This window comes from Sturnira hondurensis, unplaced genomic scaffold (genome assembly GCF_014824575.4).
Source record: "Sturnira hondurensis isolate 20B ecotype Veracruz unplaced genomic scaffold, ASM1482457v3 Scaffold0000867, whole genome shotgun sequence".
In the NCBI taxonomy this organism is placed as follows: domain Eukaryota; kingdom Metazoa; phylum Chordata; class Mammalia; order Chiroptera; family Phyllostomidae; genus Sturnira; species Sturnira hondurensis.
This window is the reverse complement of record NW_028073498.1, coordinates 424,469-437,471: the sequence shown is the minus strand read 5'-3', so window position 1 is coordinate 437,471 and position 13,003 is coordinate 424,469. Positions and strand designations below refer to the sequence as shown.

The following is a 13,003-nucleotide window of genomic DNA, read 5'->3' as shown; positions in this document are numbered from 1 at the left end:
GAGGGGAAGGGAAGGAGAGAGGGAGAAAAATATCAACGTATGGTTGCCTCTCGTGTGTCCCCCACTGGGAACTGGCTTGCAACCCAGGCATGTGCCCTGACTGGGAATCGAACCATGATCCCTTAGTTCACAGGCCCACACTCAATCCACTGAGCTACACCAGTTAGGGCCTATTTGTACTTCTTAATTCCTTCACCTCTTTACCCATTCTCCCACACCCCTTTCCCTTCTGGCAACTATCAAAACACTCTCCGTACCCCTGATTCTGTATTTGTTCTTCTTGTTTGCTTAGTTTGGTTTTTTAGATTCAATTGTTGATAGATATGTTTTTATTGCCTTTTTTCTTTTTCATCTTCTTTTTTTTAAATAAGTCCCTTTAACATTTCATATAACAATGATTGTGATGATAAATTCCTTTAGTTTTTTTCTTGTCAGAGAAGACCTTTCTCTGCTTTTCAATTCTAAATGACATCTTTGCTGGATAGAGTAACCTTGGCCTTAAGTCCCTGCTTTTCATGACTTTGAATATTTCTTGCCAATCTCTTCTAGCCCGCAAAGTTTCTTTTGAGAGATCAGCTGATAGTCTCATGGGAATTCCCCTGTAGGTAGCTAACTGCTTTTTCTCTTGCTGCTTTTAAAAGTCTCTCTTTATCTTTAACCTTTGGCATATTAATAATGATGTGTCTTGGAGTGGGCCCCTTTGCATCCATCTTGTTTGGGACTCTCTGTGCTTCCTGGACCTGCACAGCTATTTCCTTCACCAAGTTAGGGTAGCTTTCTTTCTTTCTTTTTTCAAATAGATTTCCAGTTTCTTGTTCTTTCTCTTCTCTCTCTGGCATCCCTATGATGCAAATGTTGGACCTCTTAAAGTTGTCCCAGAGGCTGCTGACACTATCCTTGGTGTTTTTTTTTTTTAATTCTTTTTTCTTCTTCTTGTTCTGATTGGTTGTTTTTTGCTTCCTTGTATTCTAAATCATTGATTTGATTCTTTGATTCATCCACTCTACTGTTGTTTCTATGTAAATTGTTGTTTCAATGAGTGTATCTTTCTTTTCTGACTGGATCTTTTTTATGCTGTTAAGGTCCTCACTAAGTTCCTTCGGCATCCTCATAAGCAGTGTTTTGAATTCTGCATCTGAGAGATTGTTTATCTCCATTTTCTTTAGTTATTTTTTCTGGAATTTTGGTCTGTTTTTTGTTTGGGCCATATTTCTTTGTCTCCTCATTTGGCAGTCTCTATGTGTTTGTTTCTATGTATTAGGTAGAGCTGCTATGATTCCCTGTCTTGGTACTATGACCTAATGTAGTAGGTATTCTGTAGGGTCCAGTGGCACAGCCTCCCCGATACCCCAAGCCAGGTACTCAAGATTCGCCCTCTGTGTGGGCTGAGTACACCCTCCTCTTGTAGTTAAGCCTTGGTTGCTGTTGGCAGGATTGGCTGTGACCACTGACCACTAACCACTAACCTCCACCCTCCATGGAGGATCAACTGTGCAAGAGCAGGGGTTTTGGTGTGGTCTGTGGCTGTCCACTGGGTGTGCAGGCTCGGAGGTATCCTGAGTGGTGCAGGCCAAGTTCAGTCCCCACCTGTGTTCTGCCTGGGGCCACCCTGCATGAGCTATAAAGGAATCTGAGATGGCTGCTAATTGTACTGGTCTTGGAGATTCACAGGTGAAGCCAAGCTGTGAATCTAGGCTGGCTGCTCATAATGCTCAGACTGGGGCTGTTTGGCAAGATATGCAGGGGGTGGGGGGGCTTACTGAGGCTGGTTGTTGCTTGTTTGATAGTAAGTATGAGCCAAGACCAGGCATTCAAATAGAAAAGTCTCTGTTGACAGCTTGAGTGGGCCCATAAGTTGGGTGGAATGGAAGAGCCTCAGGGAATCTCCAGAGCAAGGCATAATGGTTGCTTTGCTCTGGATCTCCAGAGCAAAGCAACTCCATCTGGTTGATGGAGTCTCTGATATGGCACCCATCTGCCAGCTCTGTAGCTCCTTGGTGGGAAGGCTCAGAAAAGAAACAATGGTGTCTGCCTGCCTTTCTGTTTAGGCTAGAACAGTCCTCCAGCTCCCACCTTGATGCCAAACACCGCAGTTTCTCCCTTTTTGCCGGTGGTGCCTTTCAAGCTGCTACCTCAGTGCTGGAGCTCAGAGGAAGTGAATATGAGTAAGTAGGTGTATATGTTCTTTTAGAGGGACTGCTTGGGACTCCAGAAGTTTCTTCCAGTGACTCAAGCCCCACTGTTTTTTGCAGCCAGAAGTTATGGGGACTTAACTTCCTGGCACTGGAACCCTGGGCTGGGGGGCCTGGTGTGGGGCTGGGTCTCCTTGCTCCTGAGATATCCCTCCTGAATTTTTATCCACCACATGTAGATGTGGGACCAGCCCATTCTGCATCTCTGCCCCTCCTATTAGTCTGGGTGGATGTGGTTTCTTTAATTCCATAGTTGTCAGACTTCTATTCAACTTGATTTCTGACAGTTCTGAGTGATGGTTGTTCTATATTTTAGTTGTATTTCTGATGTGTGAGGAGGTGAGCAATGTTTACTTACACAGCCATCTTGACCAGAAGTCTCCATATTTTCTTCTATTGTTGTTTTTTTAAAGTTTCCATGCTTAGCCGGTCCTTAGACTATGAACTTTCCCAAAAGCAAAATTACTCATTTTATATCAATATCAATCTGAATACCAATGAATTCCAGGACTGTATGCTAGTGCTAACCTCCAAACATACATTCCCAAACATACATTGGGAAGCCAGAATTTAGATTTCTCACAGACATTTCAAGCTCAACAAATCTGAAAATAAACATAAACATACCTTTTCCAAAATCCTGCTCCCTTTCCCGGATATGTCCTATTTTACTTAGTACTTCTGTAAAGTACTTCAGATAGTATTGAATCATATGTGTGTGTATATACACACACATTTTTTCCTATACATTCATACCCTTTCACTTAAAGGAAGCACCTTATGGCTTCTCTTTGGCATATATCTGAATTGCCAGCATTACTAACTATTCTTGTACTTTGGGACCGTTGTTAAGTACAAATAAGGGTTACTTAAACACAAGTACTGTGATACCGAGACAGTGGATCTGATAACCAAGATGGCTACTAAGTGACTAACGGGCAGGTAGCATATACAGCATGGATACACTCAACAAAAGGATGATTCATGTCCCAGGTGGGATGACACAAGATTTCATCACACTACTCAGAATGGCATGCAATTTAGAACTTATGAATTATTTTCAGAATGAAGTTAACCACAGGTAGATGAAACTATGAAACCATGGATAAGGGAGGACCACTGTAATAGTAGCAGTAATAGTAACTATTCTAACTGAATGTTACTTGGTGCCAAGCACTACACAAAACACTTTACATTATTTATGACTTCCCCAAAGTTATTGTATTAAGCCTACTTTACAGAAAAAAAAATGGAAGAAGTGAAAGGTTAAGTAACGTGCCCTTACACAGAAAGTGGAAGAGGTAAGTTTATAACCCAGGTCTAATGCCTACAAAGCTCTGACTTTCATCACTATACTATACATTTTTGAAGGAAGAAGCACCTCTGCTTTTCCACAACATTTATATTGCTCATCGGCCCCACATATACTAAAAAATAACCAGTTATTTTGAAAAAACCTTTACATACTAACTTCCTCTACAACTGAGTCAAAAGAAAAAGACAGTGACCAGAGCAATCACACAATATGAATGGAACTCAACATTGTAGCAGATGGTGGTACAAACGGATTTCATCTGAAATCAGGCCCCTACACGCTTTAGTCACCCACAATTTATTGTTAAAAGTCTACAGCAACCTGTTTTCACCATTTTGATGACCTACTGAGGCCATCAAGATGGAATTTTACCAGTGCTGGAGGTAAAAGAGAAAACTCTACTCCATACAGCATGTCAGCAGCTGAGGAAAAGTGACTCAGGACGATCACTTGGAAGATAAAGGACAGGCATACTAAGAAAGTAATTTGTATGAAGCACATCCTTCAAATATTTTCTGACTTATTTGGTCTTTGAGAAATTCCAAACAGAACCCAACAGCCTATTTCACAAAAGGATATGGTTGCTGTTCAGCTGTTGCACTTTTGCTCAATAAGCTAAGAAAAGAGGAAGGTCTTAAGCAACAGCAGCAACATGTGAATCTGCCAGAAACATCTAAATAGGATACTCAAGTATAAATGTGTCACTTGGACTCCTATACATCTATGTCGCATTACCATCTTCCCTAAACTAGAAGGGAAAATTAAAGAAGTAATGAGCAGCGGGAATTAAGGAGGGAGTAGGAAGTGATTACTTGGTGCAAAGTAATCTATGTGTGATTAACTTATTCCAAACATTACCTGCTTCCTAAAAATTAAGGCTTGTCTATATAACCCTAGACAGTGCAGGTGAGACTTCTGGCCTCCGCTTAGCTTAGAAAGCTAAAAGGTTAGTTCTATCAACCTTTGACATTACATACAGATATATCAAGGAAAGAAACTGACAGAGACATCATTATAAGTATTGCTCAATTTTATTTCAAACTATTTCTATCATATTCAGGATGTGAAACCCAGGAGTTACACAAGATGGGATCCTGTAACATCCACTAAAAGAGGAAAGGCTTTGATGAGGATTCAATGCTGTCATGAGCAAGAATCCCAGTTGTATAAGACAGGCAGATTGCAAGGCCAGATTCCAAGGCCACATTTGCTGATCTACAAGACAGACAGCAGTAACCAAAACATCTAGTCAAGATTAAGCTGAAAAAGCAGCTGGGTGATTTAGCAATATGGACCCTCTAGGGTTGTGTCTACCACCCAAACTTGATGCAAATTTCAAGCTTTTATGAAAATAAAACTAAATCATGCTAAGCAACTTAGGAATAGAAGATTTTTTTGAAAGTGCCATTGGATTTAAAAGTTTCAGTCCAAATGGGCCTAAACCTTGTGCTTGTGCTGTTCTTTAACGTCAAATCCCCACAGGAAATGTGTATTAGTGGTTGCTTCCTAAGAAACATGCTATGGGGTTAAGAGATAGGAGTATGGACAGGCTTAGTCTCACTGTAGTACCCTTTTGCCCTTTGAATTTTGTGTATGTGGGATAATAATTCAGAAAGAAGTAAAATCATTAAAGAAGAAACACCTAACCCAATTGCACAAAGACGGAATGAGAGAGATAAGATTGCCAGTTCAACTGCTTTGGTGCCAAGAAATAACACCTGGGAGATCCTTGATTAAAAAAAAATGTCTTACTCATCTTTTTTCAGCAATTAGCACAGCATCTAGAATATATTACCTCAGTAAATGTTGACATGAAATAATAGCTTTTAAGGGTTGTGGAAGCAAGACAGAAAGTGTGTTAGAGGAGTACCAAGCAGCTCAATGTTTCTTCAGCATCAAATGTATATTAGTGGTTCCCAACCCCACCACCAAAAGGCCAAAGGATGGATGCTATGGTGAGATAAATTTCAGCACAGTTTAAAAATTACTAATCGTCTGAATTGTTCAAATAGGAAATAGATTGACTAGAGAGATAACAAATTTTCCATCAGTGGAAGTGTTCAAGCGTATATTAGATGATTATTTGCCAAGTAACATTGCACAAAGGATTACTGTATCAGGCAGTCAGGCGAGACCAGGGGTTGGCAGGCTTTTCCTGAAAAGGGCCAGACAGTAAATATTTTAGGCATTGCAGGCCAAAACAGTTTCTTCACATTTTCTTCCTTATTTTTTACAATTCTTTTTTTTTTAAAGATTTTATTTATTTATCTTTACAGGGGAAGGGAAGGAGAGAGGGAGAGAAACATCAATGTATGGTTGCCTTTGGTGCATCCCCTGCTGGGAGTTGGCCTGCAGGGAACCGGCCTGCAACCCAGGCATGTGCCCTGACTGGGAATCGAACCGCGATCCTCTGATTCGCAGGCCTGTGCTCAATCCACTGAGCTACACCAGCCAGGGCCTTATTTTTTACAATTCTTGAAAAATGTGAAAAACATTCTTAGCTCATACATGGCACCAAAAGAAAAAAAAAAGCGGGGCCCTGCACAGGATATTACTTGCAAGCTGTAGGTTGCTGACCCCAGAACTAAATGGCCTCCCAAACCTGTTATTCTTTATTATTTGAAGGTGACAATAATGTATTTTGTTTTTAGGGAGAATGACATTTGGGGAAAATTCTTTTCAGAGGGCAGTAGAGACCTGCAAGGATTGCTGAGGGGGAGGCAGATTGCAAGACCACATTCCAAGGCCACATTTGCTGATCTACAAGATGCGCCTTGTCATGCTGCAAATACATCTTTATGAACTAGTAAATGCAGTCTACACAAAACACTCACACATATGTCAGCATCACTAAGCCTAGGTGAAGCTCATTTGATATTTATTGAAGCTTGTACCATGTGGGGAAGCCTGCATCAGCAGCATCTCTCATCCTAAATAGGCATGTGACCACACCGCTGAGTGCTTCCTTCATTACCTTCTTTTGGACCTCAGTGGCTGCTTCCCAGCTTCTCTAGTGCCACCCCGGTGTTATTTCTTGGCACCAAAGCAGCTGAGCTGGCAATCTTATCTCTCTCATTCCGTCTTTGTGCAATTGGGTTAGGTGTTTCTTCTTTAATGATTTTACTTCTTTCTGAATTATTATCCCACATACACAAAATTCAAAGGGCAAAAGGGTACTACAGTGAGACTAAGCCTGTCCATACTCCTATCTCTTAACCCCATAGCATGTTTCTTAGGAAGCAACCACTAATATACATTTGATGCTGAAGAAACATTGAGCTGCTTGGTACTCCTCTAACACACTTTCTGTCTTGCTTCCACAACCCTTAAAAAAAAAAAAAAGCCCTCTCTGTCTAAAAGGTACTCCAGCACCCGTGACTGCCTGGGACTTTTCAAAATCCAGATCAAAGGTTATCTGTTATAGAAAACCTTCCTGGAGTGGCCTCTCACTCTCTTTATTCCTCTCATGCTCCTCCCATCAGCTATAGTTCATCACCTCTGTCTCTAAGCTACCTCTACGTTTAGTAGTATGGTTCAACTCTTTGCGTATCCATCTGCCTCCATTCCATCCAATTGTAACGTCTACAAATACAGATTCTGACTCATATTCCTTTCAATATACCTTAGTCCCTTGCAGAATGGCTCTCAAATGTTACTAAGATGAATTCTGGAAGCCTTTTAAAATGTATTCTAGAACCCCAAGAGAAACAAGAGGAAAAAATAACCCAGGCTTCTGTGATTGAGAGGACAAACTCCAGGGTTATTACCATGGAATATGGAGGTTGGAATAAGAAGTCAAGAACAGATGGAGGTAAGCCCTATGGCCTGAAAGGTCTCTAAACCTATTATTTATTTATTTTTTTAAGGACTAACATCTTAGAAGACAGGAAATAGGCATGTTTGAAGCAATTCAAATGAAAACTTCCTCAACCAAATACAAAAGTAATAAAGAATACTTCTTCCTGACAGTAGGTATATAAAAGTTTACATTCACAGTCTCAAAGTATCTCTCCACCAAAAAAAAAAAGTATTAATTACAAAGGAAAGACAAAGTGACCCTTCAGTAACAAAATCTTACAGACAGCATCTTGATGAAGGGATCAAGGGTAATACCAACAGTAATGGAACAAATAGATACTGTGCGCTACCCAACAGAACGCACTGAAAAGAACATATCAATGGCATTCAGCTGAAAATATATGACCTGAGTCTAATCAGAAGGAAATATTAGATAAATCCAAACTAACAAATATTCTACAAAATGGCTAGGATTGCCTGACCTGTAGTCTTTAAAACTGTCAAAGTCTTAAAAGTCAAAGGAAGTCTAAAGAACCGTTCCAGAGTGAAAGATAAGAAAAGACATGAAGACTGGAGGCAACACCCAAATCCTGGACTGACGGAATCCTACAAAGAATGTTATTGAGACGAAATCTGAACGGAGTTTCTGGGAGAAGGGTATACAAAAGGTCTTTGTCTTACCATTGTAAGGTTCTTGTAATTGTTCCAAAGTAAAATATTAAGAGTGCCTACACACACCTAGCCTATGATATGTTCATGGGAAAACAACATGATAGAAGTTAGAATAGTAACTACAGTGTGGAGTAGAGCTATTGACTAGAAAGGGCCATGAGGAACCCTCCTGGGGAGCTGTAAATGGTTATAAGGCACACACATATGTAAAAGTTCATGAGCTGTTTATTTACATGAGTGTACTTTACTATATGTACACTATACCTAAACAAAAAAGTAGAACAGAAAACCCAATATTCAAGCTATACCAATCCTACAAAGAACCTCCATGTAGTCATCCAACAGTTAACAGATGATCCACTTAAACCTAGCTTTGGTGAAGAGAAATGCATTGCTCTAAATAAGGAGTCTAAATGAAATATCACTTCCACACATTTTTCTAGCTTTTTGATACTAAGGATGCTAGAGATGGAAGTATCTTGGCTTTGCTGCTTATAAAATTGGAATAGAAGTGCTTCCTGGAGTCTGCCCAACTGTTCTCCCTCCATGGGAGACCAACAGAATTGGACACAGTAAATATTAAGCCAATGTAGGATTTCTGAAATGAGGAATTGGCAAAATAAATAAATAGCAATCAGAGACTTAAAAAAAAAAACACAACAAAATCTGTCTTTAGGAAAACTAGACCCGTAGAGAGAGGGCAGAAAAACAGACCAGCCTGACTATACTAAAAAAATATTTCTCGCTATAATTTTTCCATGTGTGTTGTCGGGTTTTTGTTTGCTTGGGGAAGGCAGGGGAGTTTTGAATGGTTCAGAGAAAAAATGCTAAAAGCTAAGGTAGTTGGGAGCCTAGTTTTCAATCAGACAAACCCAATTTTGAGTTCCAGCTCCACCTCTCACTGGCTGAGTAGCCTTGGGCAGGTAATGTCATCTCCTGTGCTTAGATTTCCTCATCTGCAAAATAGGAATAATTACACCCAACCCAGGAGGTTGTTCAAAGGGCTAAATAAGAATGTGTGTGGTGTATGTCATGGTGCCTAGCATGCAGCCAGCAGTCAATAACAGTAACTGTTGTTTTTCTTGTCACCCTGCACCAACCCCACGCACAACAGTGTCTAATGTGGCTGACCTTCCCCATGCTCACTAGAGAAATTCCCGCTGCTTCACACCTCATAAGAGCCTCACCTCCCTTCACTGTAGTCACAACAGAGATTCAATTACAATGAAATGGATGGTCTCTTGCTATGGATCAAGGGGAAGTCCAGGGGACAAGTCTTAAGGTGGAGTATCCAACTCGGGCCACATGTGGATGGATGGCTATGAATGCAGCCCAATACAAAATCATAAATTTACTTAAATCATTACTTAGTTTTATTACTAAGGTTTATACTGTTTTATTACTTAGATATGTACATTTTCTATATTAGTGATCACAAATTTGGGACCTGCTTGACAATTTTAAAAGATTATGGAAAGGGCTGCTGCATAATTAGGGTTATTATGAGAGGACTTTTTTGCTTATCTGTGGTGGCTGATACCACAAAAATTATGCATGGACATTTTTTTTTTGGTTCATCAGTTTTTGTTAGCATTTGTGTATTTAACGTGTAGCCCAAGAGGAATCTTCTTCTTCTAGTGTGGCCCAGAGATGTCAAAAGGTTGGACACCCCTATTCTGAGGGGCTAGGAGTACTCTGTGTTCAATTTCTCTGAGGCCACGCGGGGCCATTTACTTAGCAGAAGAGCCAGAATAACCACAATTTGGACCAGAAGTAGGTTCTCTGGGCCAAAATGAAGCACATGAAGCAGGCTTCTGTTCTCATTTTCCCAGCTGTGGGGCTGCGAGCTCTGGCAGTCATTAAAATAAGCACTAAACCACATGACCAACTCCCACTGACAAGGAGTACATGTTCTTAGCTGCTGTTGGGTAAAAAGGAGGTGGGGATGGCCAGAAGTGGGGAGAGGCCCCATCTGGCACATGGAGCCAATGCACGTTCTGCTGGCTAATGATGCTCGTGCAACTTGATGAGTTTTGGAAATAATTTGCAAGGCTGTTAAAGAAAGGGATTTAAAAAGCCTTCCCTTCCAAAAGAAGAGGGGGATGTTCCAAACTTACATTAGGCTTTACGTGAAAATAAAAACTCAGGACTCCTATGGGGGAATCAGCTGGGTTCAGAAGCCTCAATTCCTTTTAAAAATTGCATTAAAGTCAAGATGCCCCTGAGCCAAACTGATGTCTCCACAAGAACACCAAGTCATCTGAAATGGCTTTTTTGTGACTGTGCTGTTAGGTGGTAACAGATGCCATATAAGCAGGCAGGATAATTGCTATTACAGACGACTTGTCCTCTCACGTCCATGTGAGCCACCTACCCCTACAGAATCGGCATTTGTTTCTTCAGAAGGTCAATCAGTCACCTCCATAGTGTTCAAGCTAAAACCTACATTCTCACTTGTTACTTCTGGGAGTTGTTTTTCTTGTATTTTCTTTTCCTTCTGTTGTAATAACCCAAACCTTCACAAATAATTTGCTCTCATCCAGCCTGTTTTTTTTATATTGTTGTTCAAGTACAGTTGTCTCCATTTTCCCCCAGCCCCACCCACCCCCATCTCCCACCCTCAATCCTACCCGCCTTTGGCTTTGTCCATGGGTCCTTTGTACATGTTCCTTGATGACTCTTCCCCTTCCCCCCACATTATCCCCTTCCTCTGCCCCTCCGGTTACTGTCAGTTTGTTCTTTATTTCAATGTCTCTGGTTATATCCTGCTTGTTGATTTGTTTTTTAAAGAATAGACACACTAGATACTAGCATTGTGGGGTATGAGGTGCCTATGAGGGACTGAAAGCTGAAAAAAATCTGGAAAAGAGGGGAAAGGGAAAAGAGAAGGATGATAGAGAACAGTATTTCTACTTTTGAGTCTTTTTTGTTACCTCCATCAATCAACAGACATGTTGGTCCCATTCTGTACGTGAGGGACAGCCACCTGGATTCATCTGAATTACTGGGGAGCCCTCATGTCAACTAACAACTAAAATCTGTGATAGTTTCCTAAAAGCTGGCTGAAAAATGAAGGCTTGCTTCAGAATAACAGTCTCTGTGGTTTTGATTTCCAGGGAATTTTAAGGAGTCCTAGAAAATAGGAGAAGTGCTAAAAAGTTGGGACAAGCCAACTTTTTTTCAGATTTTCAAATACTTGGTTTCTGAAAATGAGAATAAGGATGGATTCTGTAATCCATTAAACAGAGATCTCAGGAAAGGTGTTATATGAGCCACTCTAATACACATGGCACTTTTGTACAATCAGAATATTGTACCCCTTCAAGACATTTTACTTTCTTTTCTTAGAAAATCATTAGACTCTATTGATTAAGTTAGCTCTAGGCATTTTACCTTTGTCTGTCCAAAAATTGCCATTACAAAATTACATCCATGATAGCTATGAGCTAAACAGAACCCCCTCAGCTGTATGCAGCAGTTCTGAGTAAGAGCAAAAGGCCACTATGGTTTCTTTAACAGGCATTACAGAGTAATTGCATTTCTGCCTTGACCACAGAAGAACCATAAACATGGGATAGAGGCTATCTAGACCTCAGCAAGGTCTCTGACAAGACTGCCCCAGATATCCCAGATGAAGATGTAGGAATTAAATACTAACATAATTAGAGGAATTAAGAACTGACAAAATAATCTTATTCTAAAAATGTTGGTTAAGGAATGAACTAATGTTAATAAGAAAAGGGCTAAGTCTTTGGCTCAGTCTTTGGTCTTGTCCAATTTATTTTTAGAGTAGTGCTCCCATCCACTACTGTAAAAGTTACCAAGTTTTCAGTTTCAGTTACCAAGAATCAACCAAAGTCCAAAAATATTAATTTAAAAATTCCAGAACAATTCAAAGTTTTAAATTACACTTTGCTCTCTGAGTACAGTGATGAAATCTTGCACTGTCCAGCTCCATCCCACCATGGTTGTTAATCATCCCTTTGTCCAGCATATCCACAATGTATATGCCACCCACCTGGTAGTTAAAAAAAAAAACCAACAAAAAACCTTCAATGATCAAGGATTCTCAACTATTGATGTCACCTGCTCTTGACATCAACCACCAACGTCATCATAGCTCAATGATATCGGATTACCCAAAGCAGGTGATCCTGCTTCTGACGTAAATAAAATCAGATCAACAGTATCCTAATGGTAGCTTGCATCATTCAGCTCAACACAGAGGCATTTTATCATCTCACATTATCTCACATTAAGAAGAGTGAGTAAATAAAATATTTTGACAGAGAGGAAGACCACATTCACACAACTTTAATTACAGTACATTGTTATAATTATTCTATTTTATTAGTTATTGTTAGTTTCCTACGGTGCCTCATTTATAAATTAAACTTTATCACAAGTATGTATGCATACAAAAAAACTATATATATAGGGTTTGGTACTATCCACTGTTGCAGGCATCCACTAGGGTTCTCAGAATGTAAATACAGTAGCCCCATAAATAAGGAGGGACTACTGTATTTTATTTACCTATATTAATTATTATTCATCAGTATTTACTAAGTATTTCATGTGTGCTGAAGCTGTGTCAGGGGCTTACAGCAATAAAATAGACACATAAACAAGTCTATTCAATAAAGTATTGTTATTACATTTTACCAGTGACTTGGATAATAATCTGCTTGCTAATCTACTCTTCACAGGTGATCTTGGGATCTTGGGACCATAAGCCACTAAGGAGACAAAGCTTATCTTCCCAGCAGGGGTTCCCCTGCCCCATTTACATCACCCTGCTTGGCCCCAGGCAGATGACTAGTTAGCCCTGATGGCTAAGATTCCTCAAGGGAGGGATGACCTAAGACAGGCTTGGTAATGATAGGTCCCTCAGGGAAGGACTTAGGGGGCTACAGGAAAAGGGGGTGATGGACCCTCACCCCTCGGCTTTGACATAGACTGAGTCCTCATTCTGTCTGCAAGAAGTCTCCTAATCTCTTGGCTGCCTTCACCTGCCTGACTTAAG

The 13,003-nt window shown here is 40.3% G+C and overlaps 1 protein-coding gene across 8 annotated transcripts in view; it reads right to left on the bottom strand.

Moving 5' to 3' along the window:
- Window positions 1-13,003, bottom strand: part of ATG7 (autophagy related 7) — a 289,420-nt gene that overhangs the window by 269,113 nt on the left and 7,304 nt on the right. For 3 of the 8 annotated variants that reach the window (XM_037050601.1, XM_037050667.1, XM_037050656.1), the window contains exon 3: window positions 11,887-11,995. The exons of the other annotated variants lie outside the window; for them this stretch is intronic. The gene's annotated coding sequence lies outside the window, so the exon portion shown is untranslated. The remainder of the gene's footprint in view (window positions 1-11,886; window positions 11,996-13,003) is intronic. 8 annotated transcript variants of the gene reach the window in all.